The sequence below is a fragment of the Protopterus annectens genome, chromosome 2.part1 (assembly GCF_019279795.1).
Source record: "Protopterus annectens isolate FY-2018-M chromosome 2.part1, PAN1.0, whole genome shotgun sequence".
Taxonomy (NCBI): Eukaryota; Metazoa; Chordata; order Ceratodontiformes; family Protopteridae; genus Protopterus; species Protopterus annectens.
The window spans coordinates 36,632,241-36,651,549 of record NC_056729.1 but is presented as its reverse complement, the minus strand read 5'-3'; positions in this window follow the sequence as shown (position 1 = coordinate 36,651,549).

The following is a 19,309-nucleotide window of genomic DNA, read 5'->3' as shown; positions in this document are numbered from 1 at the left end:
ATCTGTACATTATCATCCAAGAAAACACTTCAAAACTCTTATAATAACCCTATATTTTAAAGGCCTTAAAATACAAAAATAAAAATGTGACACCTGGAACTAGTAAAGATCTAAATTATTAAAGTCCCACACAAGCAGTGAAAACATTCTTCAAACTTTTTTTTAATACACAGTTTTACTTCACAGTAACCACTGTAAGGTGTTTGGCCTTTTAACATCTGAGACACATCTAATAAAACTTGCAAATATTTTTCTACTGCATTCCATACATCTATCAAATCCAATTCCAGTAGAAATACACATCACACATATATCATATCCCAAAGCAAACCCACACAGCAAGCCACAACTGGCCTACATATCTCTCCACCTCTCTGTCTAAATCACGGTAAATGATACGTCACACTTATTAATCATAAATCCTCACCTAGTTAAAAATTCTTGAAAAAATATTCATCCTTACATACATCTTAAGAAAGCATTGCCAGGCTTTACCTTAACATCCTACTAATAATACTTACTAGCTGGAAATACATACTTAAACTCAAGTCCCACCGACATATACTCACAATAACATACAAGTTGAAGGCAGAACATAAAACTAGTAACTCCAACCAGAATCACCCAGAACACACCACAAAATGTCCCTGTATTTTCAGTCACTGCTCCCCTCGTCATAACACAGTCTGGTACACAAAGTTTAAAAGTTGCTGCCTTTAACATCAGCAGTATAGGCAAAAAATGGTCCATGCCTGAAAGATGGATCTTACAGAAACAATCACAAGTTATAGAGCTGTAACAAAAAAGCTGTTTTGTTGCACAACACACATTAGAATAAACTGCATAATACCTGTAGATCACAGACTAAGTACAAGAACTGAGGAGGAGTTGTGCCCTTTATACAAAATACTGCAAGCCTACATGTGTGTGATATCCCAATGGTGAATCCTTCTAATGACAGTGCCCCAAATGGATAAATGCCCAACTAAGTCTATGTGGCCAAACTCACCTAAACATAAGTGTGCTTTACATACCTCACCCATCTTCAGTTACACAGTTAGAATATGCCCTAATGGTATTCTAAAATGTTGTGTCTTTCGACTTTTCCCAGTTAGGGGTTGCCACAGCGGAACTCCGGCCCGCTAATGATTGGAAGTTGATTTTTACGTGCCGAGTTGCCAGCCCTGACGCACAGCCTTCAACGAAGGTACGCACATTTACGCATGTCTCCACGCAGAAGACGCTCTAGCTGAGAGTCGAACCGATCAGCGTTTTACTGTGAGGCGACAACGCTACCGCAGCACCGCCACTGCGGGTCAATGGTATTCAAATAATTCAGGTAATTTCATTGTAAAAGCAACCAGAACCAGTATCACAACTAAAACAGTATCTCAATCTAAAAGGTCATAAAAAACCTGCACAAGAATTTACCAAACCTTACCCCAGTTCTAATAAACATCTCACCCTACACCTTATTATCACTAGCATAAGGCACAAGTGCAAATCTATATACCTTGCCAAATAACCTAAGTGATCACTGCCCTTTTATTTCTAGGTGGTCTTTTAAAACACAAAAGATACCATCTCAAATAATAACAGCTAGATCATTCCCTTTAAACAGTGAAGCTGACCTTCTCAATGTCTTAACCATTATGTTTACCTGTTAAGCTAATCAAATAACAATTCTTGATGTCATATTCTCTGTAACAGTTAGGATGCTTAGAGAATAATGCTGTCCATGGCTAACAGCAGATCTGAAATAGCTAATGAAAGAGATTTTGCTTCATAAACTGTAAAGCAAAGCAGTCTAATTACCATTTGCATCAAGATTACCTATTTCTCAGAAAATCCCACAGTATGGCAACAAATACTGCTACCAATGCAATAAAAAAAGCTTTAAAGAATTGTCAGATCAAGTACCAGCAGTGATAAAACTCCCACTGCAACTCACACAGTTGAAAATACTTTTGCATCTGATTATAAAAAACATTGTGTTTTTAAATCAACAAACTCTATTATAACTTAAATGAACAGTAGCCCATTCTGACCTGGACACTCCAAACTCTGCACAAATGTATCCACTAGTAAGTCTGTGCCCTACTTTCTATTTTGAATGTGTCATATAAAGAACAAAAAAAATGCCTGATAAGCTAGATAAAAAAACAGAAGCAGATAAAAAACAGAAGAACACACGCTACCCAGCCTTTCTAAAGATGGCAGACCAAGCTTACTAAACCACTAACTTTTATTTTCAGTTTACCCCTTCCATCTCATATTGTTCCACCAATATTCAAACATAATGTTATTCTGCTACTACCCAAGGTAGCATCACTCAGCTAACCCATAGACCAATATGTAACTTCTGCCCACTCACAAAAATCTTTGAAAAAATAGTAGCTAGACAAATTTCCACACTACCCTACTAATTGTAACAAACTTTATCTACCACAACAGCATGTATGACAGTAAGATAACAACAGGAGCATTTATTGACATAACCAGGTCATTTGTCTCTGTCCATACATATCCGGTCTTGTTGGCCTGTCAACTGCAGGGAGGTAATCTTTTGCTGGTACTATTTTCTATTGTGCATCAGGCCACATTGTACATTCAGACAACCATTACTTTTTGCTACATTAGCAAAGGCTTACTTTTACAAGTTGCAGCTGCAGCCATCATATTAACTTACAATGTCACAATTTTTTGGCGTGTTTTTGACTTTATATTCTGATGAAAGCACCTGCACCATTTTGAGTCTGATGAATATGAATTATGACTTTCTTTCTTCATTCTCATTTCTTTGTTATCATGCACTCAATAGACCATGCTTCCTCATTTGCATGCCATTATACTATCTGTGCCTTTAGACCATTGCTTCATATTGCACTCTTTGGTTCGGTGAATCACTATCTACATCCTTGTTCTGCTTGTCAGCACACATGCATGTCTCACACTATGAATACTCCCCAAGAAGTTCATCACTCTGTCAAGTCTAAAATTAAGAGACACCATAAGCAGATAGTATCCATTTTGAACAGGAATAATAAATAATTGTTCACGTTAAGCTGTAACAGTTCTAGGATGAATGGCAGCTTCAAACTTAAAAATAAAAATAAGTGATTAAATTCCTGTTTCTATGCACAAAACAAAGCAAAACAATCAAATGATAAACTTCTGGGAATTACACTGTTACATAAAACACATTTGTTCACAGCTAACTGTGACATTTTAAATCTGTCATGGAAAAAAAAAAAACTAAAGAAAGTCCACTCTACTTAGAACTGTTTTAAATAAACATCTACTCATCCACAGACAGGGACATTTTGCATCATGTCAAGCACAGTTCAGGAAAGGACTAATACTCCAGAGTCTGGATAAATTTCTTTTCTTTTTTCCCCTGCAGAAAAAAAAATGAAACTTTACATTGTGGTCCTCTAACCAAATGTGCGGCCATGGATTTACAGACAGTGATGGACTCCTCATGTTGCCCAAAACTGGCTCTGCAAATAGATAGTAGGCACTTCTAAAAATTTCAAAAAAGCTGATTGTACGTTGCCAGGTCCAGTGCCTATATGTATGAATTTACTTCAAAGAAAAAATGTGGAGGTTATATTATTTAAGCATTCTAACCACATTAGTATATACTGTATGGATTTTATCCATCTTCTTTGAGGGTTACCTTAATTGGTACCAGCTCCTTGAGAACCATTCCTCAAACTCACTCTCTCACCAAATCTCCCCACTTATACTGCACAAATCATATTGTACCCTTGAATTATATGTGTACATAAAAAACAACTTGAAGATGTTTTTGTCAGGAGCTGTGAAGCAAGTGTCCTGCAGTGTGGAAGCTTGTGCCCCCCTCCATGCACATAATTGCCTATTTACACATACAACATGTTAATACATCTCAATCATCATCATCATCATTTTTCGGCTTTTCCCATTAGGGGTCGCCACAGCGGATCATCTCTCTTCATGTCTTCCTATCCTTTGCATCTTGCTCTGTCACACCAACCGCCTGCATGTCCTCTCTCACCACGTCCATAAACCTTATCTTAGGCCTTCCTCTTTTCCTCTTACCTGGCAGCTCCATCCTTAGCATCTTTTTCCCAATATACCCATCATCCCTCCTCAGCACATGTCCAAACCAATGCAATCTCGTCTCTCTTGCTTTGTCTCCAAACTGTCCAACATGAGCTGACCCTCTAATATACTGATTCCTAATCCTATCCATCCTAGTCACACCGAGTGCAAATCTTAACATCTTTAATGTGCCACATCTGGCTCTGACTCTTGCCTTTTTGTCAGTGCCACTGTCTCCAATCCATATAATATAGCTGGTCTCACTACCCTCTTGTAGACCTTCCCTTTCACTCTTACTGGTACCCGTCTGTCACAAATCACTCCTGACACTCTTCTCCACCCATTCCACCCTGCCTGTACTCTCTTCTTTACCTCTCTTCCACATTCACCATTACTCTGAACTGTTGATCCCAAGTACTTAAACTCATCCACCTTTACCAACTCTACTCCCTGCATCCTCACCATTCCTCTACCCTCCCTCTCATTTACACACATATATTCTGTCTTAGCCCTGCTGACCTTCATTCCTCTCCCCTCTAGAGCATATCTCCACCTCTCCAGAGTCTCCTCAACCTGATTCCTACTCTCACTACAGATCACAATGTCATCTGCAAACATCATAGTCCACGGGGCCTCCTGTCTGATCTCATCTGTCAACCTGTCCATCACCACTGCAAATAAGAAAGGACTCAGAGCTGATCTTTGATGTAATCCCACCTCCATCTTAAACGGATCTGTCACTCCCACTGCAGTCCTCACCACTGTCACACTACCCTCGTACATATCCTGTACCACTCTTACATACTTCTCTGCCACTCCCGACTTCCTCATACAATACCACAACTCTTCTCTAGGCACCCTGTCATATACTTTCTCCAAGTCTACCAAGACACAATGCAACTCCTTCTGACCTTCTCTGTATTTCTCCAATAACACTCTCAGAGCAAACATTGCATCTGTAGCGCTCTTTCCTGGCATGAAACCATACTGCTGATCACTAATCATCACCTCCCTTCTTAACCTAGCTTCTACTACTCTTTCCCATAACTTCAAGCTATGACTGATCAATTTTATCCCTCTGTAGTTACTGCAGCTCTGCACATCACCCTTATTCTTATAGATAGGTACCAAAACACTTTTTCTCCACTCCTCAGGCATCCTCTGACTTTCCAAAATTTCATTAAACAATCTAGTTAAAAATTCCACTGCCATTTCTCCTAAGCACCTCCATGCTTCCATTGGTATGTCATCTGGGCCAACAGCCTTTCCATTCTTCATCCTCTTCATAGCTGTCCTTACGTCATCCTTGCTAATCTGTTTAACTTCCTGATTCACTATCCCCACATCATCCAACCTTCTCTCTCATTCTCTTCATTCATCAGCCTCTCAAAATACTCTTTCCATCTACTCAACACACTCTCCTCTCTTGTGAGTACCTTTCCTTCACTATCCTTTATCACCCTTACTTGCTGCACATCTTTCCCAGCTCTGTCCCTCTGTCTAGCAAATTGGTACAGGTCCTTTGCTCCCTCTTTAGTGTCCAGTCTCTCATACAACTCTCCATACACCTTACCCTTAGCTTTCGCCACCTCTCTCTTTGCCATGCACCTCATCTCCTTATACTCATGTCTACTTTCTTCATCTCTTTGACAATCCCACTTCTTCTTCACCAGCCTCTTCCTCTATATACTCTCCTGTACTTCCTTATTCCACCACCAGGTCTCCTTGTCCTCCTTCCTCTGTCCAGATGTCACACCAAGCACCTTTCTAGCAGTCTCCCTTACTAGTTCTGCTGTAGTTACCCATCTATTTGGTAACTCTCCACTGCCTCCCAGTGCCCGTCTTAACTCTTCCCTAAACTCCACTTCAGAATCACCCTTTTTTAACTTCCACCATTTAATCCTTGGCACTGCTTTCACACTCCTCCTCCTCTTCTTGATCACCAACGTCATCCTACAGACCACCATTCTATGCTGCTTAACTACACTTTCCCCTGCCACCACTTTACAGTCTCCAATCTCCTTCAGACTGGCCCTCCTACATAGGATATAATCCATCTGTGTGCATCTTCCTCTACTCTTGTACGTCACCCTATGCTCCTCCCTCTTCTTAAAATATGTATTCACCACAGCCATGTCCATCCTTTTCACAAAATCCACAATCATCTGACCTTCTGCATTCCTCTCCTTAACACCATACCTACCCATCACTTCCTCATCCCCTCTGTTCACTTTACCAACATGCCCATTAAAGTCCACTCCAATCACTAGTCTCTCACCCTTGGGTACACTCACCATAACATCATCCAACTCACTCCAAAATTTCTCTTTCTCATCCATCGCACACCCAACTTGTGGAGCATATGCACTAACAACATTCATCATTACACCATCAATTTCGAGCTTCATAAACATCACTCTGTCAGACACTCTCTTCACGTCTAAAACACTATACATCTCAATGACTACACAATTTCTTTTTTTTCCCCAGAATGTTTTTATTCATTTTATAACACAATAACCTAACAGTATAGTAACAACAAAAAACAAATAAACTATACACAATGTCCATAACAACTAAAAAAGCAATATACACAGGAGAACACTTAATATTTCTCTAACAGATTAGACAATTTTGTCCAAGCAATTAAATGATGAGCTGTGTCGTTAGCCCTGGCTTTTATAGTAGCAATCTCATTCTTACAAATGTATTTCACAGGATGAATAAACTCAACTTTAAAAACAGGAGTAGATTGGGATTTCAAATTTTTAGCAACAATTTCCTTGCTCTAGAGAGGATAGACCATAGTACAATGTTTGGTTTTAAGGCATGATTTCAGGAACAGGAACACTGAAAAGGATAAGGGAGTCAAAAATGATACAGTTGTCATTCCACAGAGCTTTACAAAGATATTTAAAGTCTAACCAAAATGGGGAACTTATTTTGTAATTAACAACTATATGTATCCAGTCAGCATCAGGGTGTCCACATCTCCAGCACTTCATTTCATCTTTCTTGTACGTTATTGCTAGTCTATGTGGAATGAAAAAACATCTGTGTAAAAATGTCCATGTTGTATACATATCAGAACAGGGAAGATGTGGTTTCCTTTACCAACTGTAAACAAAGTTTTTTTTACCTTTTTCTGAGAATACTTGTCTATTAACTTTCACTTGAATAATTCCAAAAAGAAACATCTGTTTTGGTAAAATCATTTCTGAGAATTTTGTAAATAACAGATATGTATGAAGTATTCTTGAGTGAGCTATTAATAATTGTTGAGATAAAATCCAATATTTTTAAGTTACTCTTATTCAATGCCTATAATGAGGGTATGAGCTTAATATGTATAAAATCCTTACAAGTTTGGATGTCCAGCCAGTTGCAATTTTGCAAACTATATCTGCCGATCAAATAGTCTGCAGAACTTATTTTATTAGCTGAGAGAAATTGATTCCAATATAATAGGTCACCCTTCTTAAATTCTAACATTTTATGAATATCAAAAGATGTCAAACATTCATTTGTGTAAGCAATAGGAAACATAATTATTAATAAATTCTTAATTAATTAAAAAACATAAGCTTTTTAAACAACAGCAATGTTTGGTTTATAAGAGGTGTGAGAACAAATTTTGACCTTTCACTCTGAATGTATATTTTTAAAATCCAAATAAAGATGTTTGTATGTATTTGAGTAAATGGTTCAAGCAACTTCCTATTACTATTTAGGAGTAAGCTTTCATATATTGATTTCCAATATGATGTACAAGAGGTATTATTACAAAGCAACATTATGTTAATAAATGCATAGTTTAAATACAAAATAATTTTTGGAAACCCTATCCCTCCTTTTTAATGCTCTATTCTTACCATAGTGCTCCTTCTTCTGCTCTACTTAATCATGCTACTCTTCATCTTATCCTCTCTTCTTCTCCTCCTACTGTGCCATCATTCATCCTACCATGACTCAGTAACATCTCTCCAACTCTTTCCTATACTCTTTTCCATACTTCCTCTTTACACAATCCACACATTGCACCAAACCTATTTAATATTGCCCCTCACCTTTACTCCAAATATAGGCTGATTAATTGCACTTCATCTCCAACCAAAACAAAATTATGTGCAAGAATCCTCTCCAAAATAACAAGTGTACATAATTCCTCAAAATACTAAAATCCTTCTAGGAGAAGCTATACACCCTAATCCTGGCACCACGTATCACAATGAATGCAAAGATAATTTCTGTCCCTCACACTTCTCTAACCCAACAGCCAATCCCCAACTCCAGTGATATATAATTTTTGCTGCAATAAATGTTAGAAGCATAAGAAATAAAACTACTGAACTACATGCCTGGATTACCCAACATAAAACTGACATTCTCTCTGCAAATGAAACTTGGCTTAAACCCAGCCAGCATAAGCAACTATAAATGTATACATCCTGGTTATAATATCATCTGTAATGACTATATAAAGAGGAAATGTGGTTGTATTGCTTTAATATTTCCCAACATCTACCACATTTCCCTTTACAACAAACCAACACCACAATTCAGTTCAGCAGAGCTTCTTATTGCTTCCATTAAAACAAACAGTTATACCCAGATATGTATTACTGTCCTTTACATCTTTCCTTTTGACAATACAGCTATATGGGAAGATATCCTACACTGGCTATCTATAACATATCACCAAGAAAAAAATACTACTAGGTGATGTGAATGTCAATTGGTTGGACATAAACACTAACTCCCCTACATCTAGTATGGACTTATATGGTGTCACACAAGTAATTAATAGCCTCACACATTATAGGAAGACATCAAATTCTCTTTTAGACTGGATCCTAGTACCAGACCCTAGAAAATACACCACCACAGGTACAATGTCAGACGCTCTCAGTGATGATGTCATAATCTATACAACTAGACATCTCACACATCCAGTTAAACAGCATATTTATAAAACATGCAACCTTTCCAAGCTTAACCCAGAAATGTTCATTACTATTTATTTATTTTATTTTTATTTATTTTACATTTGTTGACCGGGCTAGTCTAACTGGATATATGTCCATTTTCAGTAGAGACCCGGGGAGAAAAGCTCCAAAAGGTGCAATAGTATCAAGACTTACAATATATGCAATAGCAGGAAGTTACATTAAATAAATAAATAAATGTAGAACAGATATAAAATTGTGTACAGAGTTGGCTAGAGAAAAGAATAAAAAACAAAACTTGAGATGACATATCATACAAAAGACAAATAAGCAAGATTTGTGAATTTTACATCAGATGGCAGGTTACAGGTATATAAACTTATGCTTACTTACAGCAAGGTAGAGAATGAAAACTTTTAGAGTAAGTAACACTATGATAGAGCTGAGAATAAGTCTACTTTAGTACATAGGTAGTGGTTATTATTCAAGTCATCACTAGTAGACAATGTAGGACAGAAATAGAGGAGAAATAAAGGGAGTGGGAGATAGGTAAAAACTACATGTTCATTACTATACTATCATCTATTAACGGAAACTTCCTAAAAATCCTCCCCTTAGATGATGCTGTAATTGAATTCAATACAACTTTTCTAAATATCCCAAATAGCCTTGCACCTCCTAGAAGGGAGGAGACTGAAAACAAATAATACAATTTGACTGTCTAAAAAATGTAGAATGCTACTGATGGATTGAGAAAAAGCATGAAAGAATGGCAAAAATATAAAACACCTCAATATCTTGAAAACTTCAGAATGCTTCACAATCATACTAAAAAGCAAATAAATGAATACAAAAAATATACTATAATAAATTTCATAATAATATAAACAAAATCCTAAAAGACATCCATTAAAGAAATCTTACATCCCAGCCAAAAATTCAGTCCATACCCCTCTTCCAATAACTTGCCACTTGAAACTGCAATACAATTCAACTTTTATTTTATAGATAGTATAGTATCTCTAACCAAGGATTCCTCAACATCTAATCCCAACCCTCACATATCACCATATGCACTTCCACCGTCAAACCCATGCCCACATTCTATATAAACTTACTATTAAACAAACTTAAACCGTGCTCTTCTTCAGCAGATGACCCTCCAAGTGAGTACCTAAAAATAGCAGCCAACAGCATTGCCTATTCTGTCTTAATCCTTGTAAACAGGTCAATCCTGAAATCCTACAAACCCTCTCTCTGGAAAAAGTCACACATTATCCCTCTGCACAAAGGAGGAAATTCAACAGACATTAATAACTTTAGACCTGTAGCAATCTTATCTCCCTTTGCCAAAATACTTGAAAATGTATTAAAAAATGGCTGTTAGACTATCTCCTGCAGGAAGAACTCCTATCCCTTACACAACATGACTTCCATCCTTCCCATAGTACTAGCACTGCCCTTCTAATCTATATAGGTACTGTCAATAAAGCTAGAAATAACAGCAAACTAGTTTTTTCTTTATTTCTAGACTTGTCTAAAGCCTTCAACACAGATTTTCACAGCAAACTTCTACTTCAAATATCTATATTCACTAGGTCTCTCTCAGCCCAACTTTCTGTGGTTCAAAAGCTACCTGTCCAGTAGGTATCCGTCAGTAAAATGGCATTCCACATTGTCTCCTTACCTCTCAGTCACCAGTGGTGTATCACAAGGCTCTGTCTTTGGTCCCCTCCTCTTTAACATTTTCACCAACATCCTTCATATCTCCACAAAACAGGAAACCCTAATACTACACAGATGATTCCACTCGCATTTTCACATCTGACAACATGGCACACCTCCAACAAATTACTCAAGCTTTAACAGCCACTGAAATATGAATGGCTTCATAACTCACAACTCAAGCTCAACCCAAAAAAAGACCAAACTGCTACTTTTCCCCCAAATCTCTCTCTCATTAAAAAACTAAAGTTATAGTCCTCTTGCTTGATAATACAACCATTGAAGTCACTTCTCATAGCAAACTATCAGGAGTGACAGTGACAGTGGATGATAATCTTACATTCAACCTGCATATACAAAATTGCATAAGAAAAGCTCATCAAAAACTAGGGGTGCTTTACAAGGCCAAAACCTTTCCACCAATGCAACTAGAACGACACTTGTCACTACTTATCTCCTCCCTACACTTCTTTATTGCATTCCAATCCTTACTAAACTCCAGGCTTTACAAAAATTTAAACTTGAACAATGCTGTAACAAAGTTGATACATTTGTAGCAAGGACCCCTTTTAGAATCCACCACTGTATAGCACTAAAAAGCTTTAATTGGTTAGAACTGCCTCATAAGCTAACATATACACAGCTTCTTACCACCTATAAAATTATCCAATATCCATCTGCCTGTACAGCACTAAAAGCCATTCTACACAACTATGTTCCGAGTTCGTCATTACTATCCAGTGACCAAAAACTCCTGTTGGTCTACAAAGCTATCAAATCTGCTGGGCATTGTCTGTACTCATACAAAGTTGCAAATGACTGGAATTCCTTACCTGTATCCATCAGGTCAATATCCTCCCTCCCATTTCTCAAAACCACTCTGAAAGACTTCCTAGCTAAAATCTATCTCTGCTCTTGCTCAAATCCAGGATAAACTATACCTCTAAATGTGAACAAGTACCTTTTCATTCATTATACCTCCTTATTCTCCCATCTTCACTTACTTCTTTACTGCTATCAAATTCTCTTTCTTGACTTTCTCTTTAAACATACTATAAGCCTGTTTTTCCCCTCACTTCGGGTGTATATTAGATCAGTGAACGCTTAAAACAGCGAACACTGATTGATCGAACTTATGTAAGCGAAAGCTTACAATCTCAAACTGTCAGAACAACGATTTTTTTCCTAAGGAAAAAAAATCGCTGATCCAAAACACATACACACAACACAAGCACACCAAACAAACAACAATCCACACACATACACCTAAAATCTGACACCTAACCCTACACTAAACTATACACACACCACTAGCTATCCACTTACCTTAACCCAAACCCTAACCCTAAGGTCCGTCACTATCGCGCACTCACCTCACCCGATCCCTAACCCTAACTCACCTAACCCACCCTAACCCTAAGGTCCGTCACTATCGCACACTCACCTCACCCGATCCCTAACCCTAACCCGCCCTAACCCTCACGTCCACACAATTGCACACATACCTAACCCACGCCCTAACCCTAACTCACCTAACCCACCCTAACACTCACATCCACACAATCACACACTTACCTGAATCTGACCCGTAACTTTCCACCACAGCACTGAAAATACCGAAGCAACAGAAACGGACAACCAAATTCATTCCCTAGGAAAAAATGTGGGTGTCTGTTGCTTCGATATTTTAAACATTCGCTTACATAAGTTAGATCAATCAGCATTTGCTTTTTTAAGAGTTCGCTGATCTAATATAGACCCCTCACTTCATATTGGAATTCCTGTTTGCATTAGACTACCTTACCTTTAATTTTTCTGCAAACTATCTAAATTTTCTATAAATATTAAATGAGTGTCGTATAACTTGTATCAATTTTTAACCAATGTTTTTATACTACCTCTAATTTGGTATAATTATTTTAACTGCAGATGGTTTTGATTTATTTTTGAAGATTAGAAAATTATTTTTTCTTAAAATGTATTGTAATAATTTGGAGATTTTCTCTCAGGGCTTCTGCTGAAAACATGCTTCCAGCCATTCCTGGTAATCAAATGACATAAATAAATAAATATATAAATATCCTTCAGAAAAATGCATGCTAACACAAATCCTATTATTTTAGCAATGTTCTAAGGTTATAAGAGCAATATTTAAAATGTTTCCCTATTTCTGAGCCTTTGTCCCCTCACTATTTTAAGCTTTGTCTAGATTTTTTGTTCTAAGATGTTCAGAGGTATGTAATACTCTATCTTAAGCAATACCGGGTTAATTCCATGGCTCTGCTTCATACAAAAGTAAGCAGATCAGTGATGTTATAACACCACAATTAAGTACTTTGTCCATACAAGATCATTATGTGCTTAAAGGAAAGTGTAAGGCCACATAATACATTCAAATGCATGCATTGCTTAATCACATCAACTGGCTAGCAAAGTAGATTTGAAGTTCTGGGTAAAATACCTACACTCAGCTTTTGGGAGCTCCCAAAGGTTACTGATTTAATCTTATCTGTGTTTACTAGAAATGTGCTACTATCTAGCCAGAGCTTGTTGAAGTCAGTCTGTAATCTTTGCTGAATTTGTTAATTAGTTTAGGCCTCACTGAGCAGAATTAGGTCATGTGTATGCACAATGTAATATTTACCAGTGGCTTGAAGAAGGTATTAATGATTAAAACATATCTAGAGCAATTATTTATTGTAGAGTTAACTGATTTATTGTTTCATTGTGTCCATTTATCTTACTGTATATTTTTTTTATTAAGTTATTCAGCCATTTCACTAAGGAATAATAGTTGTGTTTTAGAACTTTAGAAAAAAATTGCACATTTGACTACCTCAGTTCCTGGTTTGAGAAATATTGTAAATGTTTCTGCATTTATAGAAAGTTGTTTTAATTCTTATATGTCTAAAGTTCTATAAATATTTCTAGAAAAAGGAACTGTAATAACCTTACGTCCTCAAAAGTGTCACTTGGTCATGTTTTTCTATTTTGAAAATGAAGACCACCAATAAATAGGTGAATAAATCCAGAAAAAAAGAACCTTATCCAGAGTAAGTCTGTGTGTGTGTGTGTGTGTGTGTGTGTGTGTGTGTGTGTGTGTGTGTGTGTGTGTGTGTGTGTGTGTCTGTGTGTGTCTGTGTGCGTGTGTGCGCGTGTGTGTGTGTGTGTGTGTGTGTGTGTGTGTGTGTGTGTGTGTGTGTGTGTGTGTGTGTGTGTGTGTGTGTGTGTGTGTGTGTGTGTGTGTTTGTATGTTCCTGTATACTCGTGTGTCAGTGAGCATGCACACATATGCGCTTGTACAATATATATGTATGTTTGTCTGATTCATGCTGTCCCATACACAAATTAAAAAAAACAGATGTATTTCTGGCTTCTGAATGTTGGGCAGAGCCATTTTCATTCCCATCACTATTCGACTAAATTGACTCCGTGACATATCACATCAAATGGTATGTTTAAGTATTAAAGTATATTAAAAAAACTATCAAAAAGCACACAACACTAGAAAAAAATGCTATCAGGATCTTGGAACTGGATCAGTAATTTCCAAGGAAAGAGCATCCCACACTGTTGCTACATGGGAAGGAAGGTAGAAGGCAGCAGCCTATGATAGAGGAGGAACAAATGGAAGGAAACTACTCATATATTTGGACATTATGAGTAGGCATGGCCGGCTTTAGGCACCAGCAAACCATGTGGTCGCTGGCAGCACCCTGTTCTTGGGTACCCCAACCACAGCAATCTTGATATTTTGTAACGTCTGTCAAACCAACAAAAGCTAGTACAGCAATATTGTATACTTAATAAATGAGGTGGTTAATAAGTCTTAATTTGTATCTCCTTTAAAATTTAAAGTAAGATATTTGTGATTATAGTAACAGTGTTTTATCAAGTACCTGGCTTCACAATTCCATTAAATATTAGTGTCCCTGGCTTAGTTAAACCCTGTTGGTGGAAATTCTCTCCACTAAACCTAACAACATAGCCATCTCTAGGTACCTGCAATACCCATGGCTGTAGGGGGAGGGGGCGTTAGTCACCCTTGACCATGTGGGGACCCCACAGAAGCTGCTGCTGGTTTGGAAAAATATATTAATTTTCTGATTATGCACTTTAACCTGAACAGGGTGTTGATATGCCCCTGTAAGAATAAAGCTAATGAACATGAGCAAGGTAAGCACTAGAGATCAGCAGCCCAGAGTGACTGAGCTCAAAGCAAACCTTACGTATAAAGAAGAGCAGATACTTTCAATCTATAGGGGTGGTCTTTGTTTTTCAAGGAATTTTATAAACACTGGCAGAACGCCACATACTATAAGTCTCAACTTCTTTGATGAAAAATACTAGCAGAATAAAGGCTCAAAATCAAGAAACATTTTAAATATTACTCTAATTCACTTAAAAAGTTGATAGAATAACACCTTTTGCATCAGCATGCATTTTTCTAGACAATAAGAAATATAAAATTCTGAGGTCTGAATTTATTGACTGTCTGTAATCCTGAATTATTTCCCAGCAAATCAAACCTTTTTGAAAGACAGAGCAAAATTATACGCAAAATCAGGGAAGGTCTTTGAAATCAGGTACAGTGACAGCTATGCATTACTCCTCACTGGGGTAAATAAAAGTGACTTACCCCTGCTGCTTGTGTGGCAGTACCAATGTTGCACAATGTATTGTTATTTGCTGAAATAAGTACAAAGCTAGCACTGCAATGGCTTTTGTGTGTGTGTGTGTGTGTGTGTGTGTGTGTGTGTGTGTGTGTGTGTGTGTGTGTGTGTGTGTGTGTGTGTGTGTGTGTGTGTGAAACAAATCACAGATTTTTATCTGTGCACAAACCCAGTAATGCCAGGACAAATACACTATTCTTCTGGGTATCAGTAAAATGCATGTTTTAAAAGTCAGGCATAAAATATATCACAGAACAGTCAGATACTTAAGACCTTCTAGAAGTCTGATGGCTCCCACTCCCCAGATTACATAAATGGATAGCGGTGTATCTCTTAATCATCCTTGACTGTGTGGGGACCCACAAAAGCTGTTGCTGATTGGGGAAAAATGAATAGAAAAAAAAAACATAATTTTCTGATTATACCCTCTAACCCTGAACAGGGCTGTGATATGACCCTGTTTGGATAAAACTGATAATGGCCTCTGCTCTCAACCGCAGCCATTCTAAAACCAGCCTTGTTCAGATGTGTGTGTGTGGGGGGGGGGGGGGCACCATTTCTGCTAAGTACAGGCCTGTATAGAGAGTAGTTGTAATGTATCATAGTTGCAACTAAATGCCAGTGACTGTAAATGTCCCTTTGTGAGATGGGCCAACACAGTGTGGTACACAGGACTGTTGCAATGTAAAAGCATTGTAGCTACAGGTCAATCTGTGCATACTACTCTTAACAGTTTGCAGCATGAAGTAAAAGGTTGCCTAGGATGGATAGCAGTGACATAGTGATACTTACACTAGAAGTGCCTAGGGGGCCCCCAATATAACATTTGCTGGGGGCCCCAAAAATGCTAACACCTCCCCTAAGAGTAGGTTACTCTTAGATTTGTGAGTTTCTGGGAAACCTTTCCAAAGTAAAACATTTACAGAGTGTCAGTAACACACTGGCAATTTAATCATATATGTCCCAGTACGGAATCATGGACAATGGATGTTTTTTTAATACAGTGCTGCATTGTAATGTGGAATGCACAGCAGGGGCTGGATGTTTTCAGTTACAGATTTGCCTTCAAAAATTCCCTTTACATGCTTTCTGGCAAGATATGTAGTTTAATAGCACCTAACCTTTAGAATATGGCATTTGATAACCCACCCCCTGTATAGGCTTGTTAGAAAGTGAGTTGGGGGCCTCATGGTTGGTTGGGGGGGTATAATGGCTAACGAGTGTTACTATGAGCAGTCCAGATTCCCAACAATTTTGCTGGGTCCTGTTGTAACGTCATGCTTCACGTAAGAAGAATGACAAACCATAGCTAGTATACAGGATGGAGGGAGAAGATGCATGTAACTGCTATTAAATGACAAAGGACGTGTAAAGACTAAACAATATGGAGTGCAACAGCACAAGTCAAGTTTCATGCACTGTGCTTAATCTGCAGGAATTCAGCATTTTATCTGTTAATGCATATACTATTTGGTATGTATTTGTGACTTTTATCTCTTGTTGCATACCAGCCATAAACCCTTCTGTGATCGATTGGCCTAATAGAAATATTACCTCCTCGGGCAGTCATCAAGCTGTACTTGGTATGAGAAATGTTCTGCTTTTTTATTGACAATAGTTTATATGGCACATGGAAAAATGTAAGTCCGTGTAGCAGGACTTCTACTATTGATATGATACACAGAAATATGCACATCTCCATAACAAGGCTTCTAATATAAATGTTTTTCATGTTGGTACATCTGGAAAGAAATAAACACCACCTAGAGTAAGATGTTTTCTATTTGGATCTAGCCTTGTATAAAATGTTGTTGCCCTCAGTCTTGAAAACGTTTCCTGGCAAACAGTAACACCTTAACACTGCACTACACTGTTCCTTGGACTGTATTTGTTACATAGAGCCCATTATAAAGTTAATTGATTAAAATGACAAGATTCCTAAGCATGGAAAAGTATACAGCTATAAGCCCGGTGAAAGGAAATAAAACACAACAAACTTGTTTCTGTGGGATGGTAAGCTTCCCACCTGTGCCTACTATCCAGCTACATAACTCTCATGCTGAAGTCTTACATCCGCAGTGGAAAAGGGCATCTCCATTTCCAGAGGGTGTCTGACCTTGCAATAGAAATGACTGATTAGACTATTATCACTGGCATTCATTTTTATAGGTTCATAGGGGAATACTAGGCTAATGACCATCAGGGCCTTTATAAGCCTAGCCAAGCATCCCAATTGTATCCTGCAAGTTTATGTCCCTCAGAGGTTATTATAAGAGGTGTATATAAACTAGGGAAAGCTTTACAGGCTACCTGTGTCCACTAGAGACATAGGTGCTAGACCCAGGGTATATTTCTGATTTCCCATCCGTTGGTCTAGGTTTCTTTTGAAAACGGTTAGGAAAAGACCTCTTCTTCACATGGCTGAGGAGTCTGTTCTGGAGAAGGGGAACTGTCTGAGACACATACCTATCAATCAAATATATTTATTTATTTAACATTTGCTTACCAGGAAAGTCTGACTTGGAATGAAGCCAATTTTCAGCAGAGGCCCGTGGAGAAACACCTTAGATGCATGTCTTTGTAACGTGGGAGGAAACCATAGCACCCAGGGGAAACCCACACAAACACAGGGAGGACATGCAGACCCCGCAGAGAAGGCAGTCCAGCCAAGAATCGAACTAGAGAACCTCTTTCTGCTAGGCAACAATGCTAGCACTGCACTACTGCATCGTCCAATCCTGTTTATGTGCCATGCAAAGCTTAAATCCTTAGATCAAGTAATTCTGATGATATTCATTTTAAAGATATGCAAAAGTTCCATCAGAGGGGGATCCAAGGATAGCTTGTATGCTAGGCATAGATTGCCTGGTAACAGTCTGTAGGAAACAGAGTATACAGATGGGGTTTTGAGGTGATCTGAACAGGATATGTTGTTTTCAACTATATTCTTTTTGTGAGGAACCTCTGAGGATGTTCCACTTGTTGCATGTACGTGGTCGGGTACATACCAAAGGGGCTGTTGTACTCAATGATGGGCCTAAGAGGGATGAATACAGTGAAAAGATGACTTGCTTGAACCTAGATGCCATGCTCTTGCTTATAAGTTAAGTAACATAGAATGATTGCCTTACTAACTTAAACACATTTTGGTTGAAAGCCAGCTTACTAGCTACATATGTACCCAAATCCCTGACTACTGGTTCTACACTTAGGTTGTGTTGTCAATGAGATAATTTCCTATGGTGGCTGACTTCTCAAAGCGTACTATTATACATTTCTTGGCATTGAGTTTTAAGCCATGATTTTGGCACCAGTCATTTTTCTATGTTAGTCCTTCCTGCAGGATGTTAGTGAGAAGATTGTATAACAGATCCAAGTTTGCAATCATCTGCAAACCTGGTCAGCCAGAGACCCGTGACATTAACCCTGACTTCAGAGAAGTAGATGCCAAAAAGGAGCAGACCCATCATAGAGCCCTGAGGGACTCCATTAGTGAACTGCCTTTTTATGGAAGTAGTCTCACCCTTCCTAACTTCATGGGTCTTATCTGAGAGCCAGATGACTGTCCAATGTGTAACATAAGGGGTTTATGCTTATATCCATGAGTTTGTTTACAATGCTCAGGTGGGGTATTATATCCCCTTTTTTCCCTCATCCATTGCCTTGGTGACCTTCTCAAAGAAGTCCACCAGGGTGAGTAGAAATGATCTGCACTTGTCAAAACTAGACTGGGTTGGATCCATTGTCTGAAGGTTTTCTATATCCTTATTAATCATTTCCATAATAATTCTTTCCATAGATTTGCATATGAGACTAGTTATCCTTATGGGTCTGTAATTCCTGGGGTCCATTGATGGCCTGCCTTTCTGCAGAGGGATG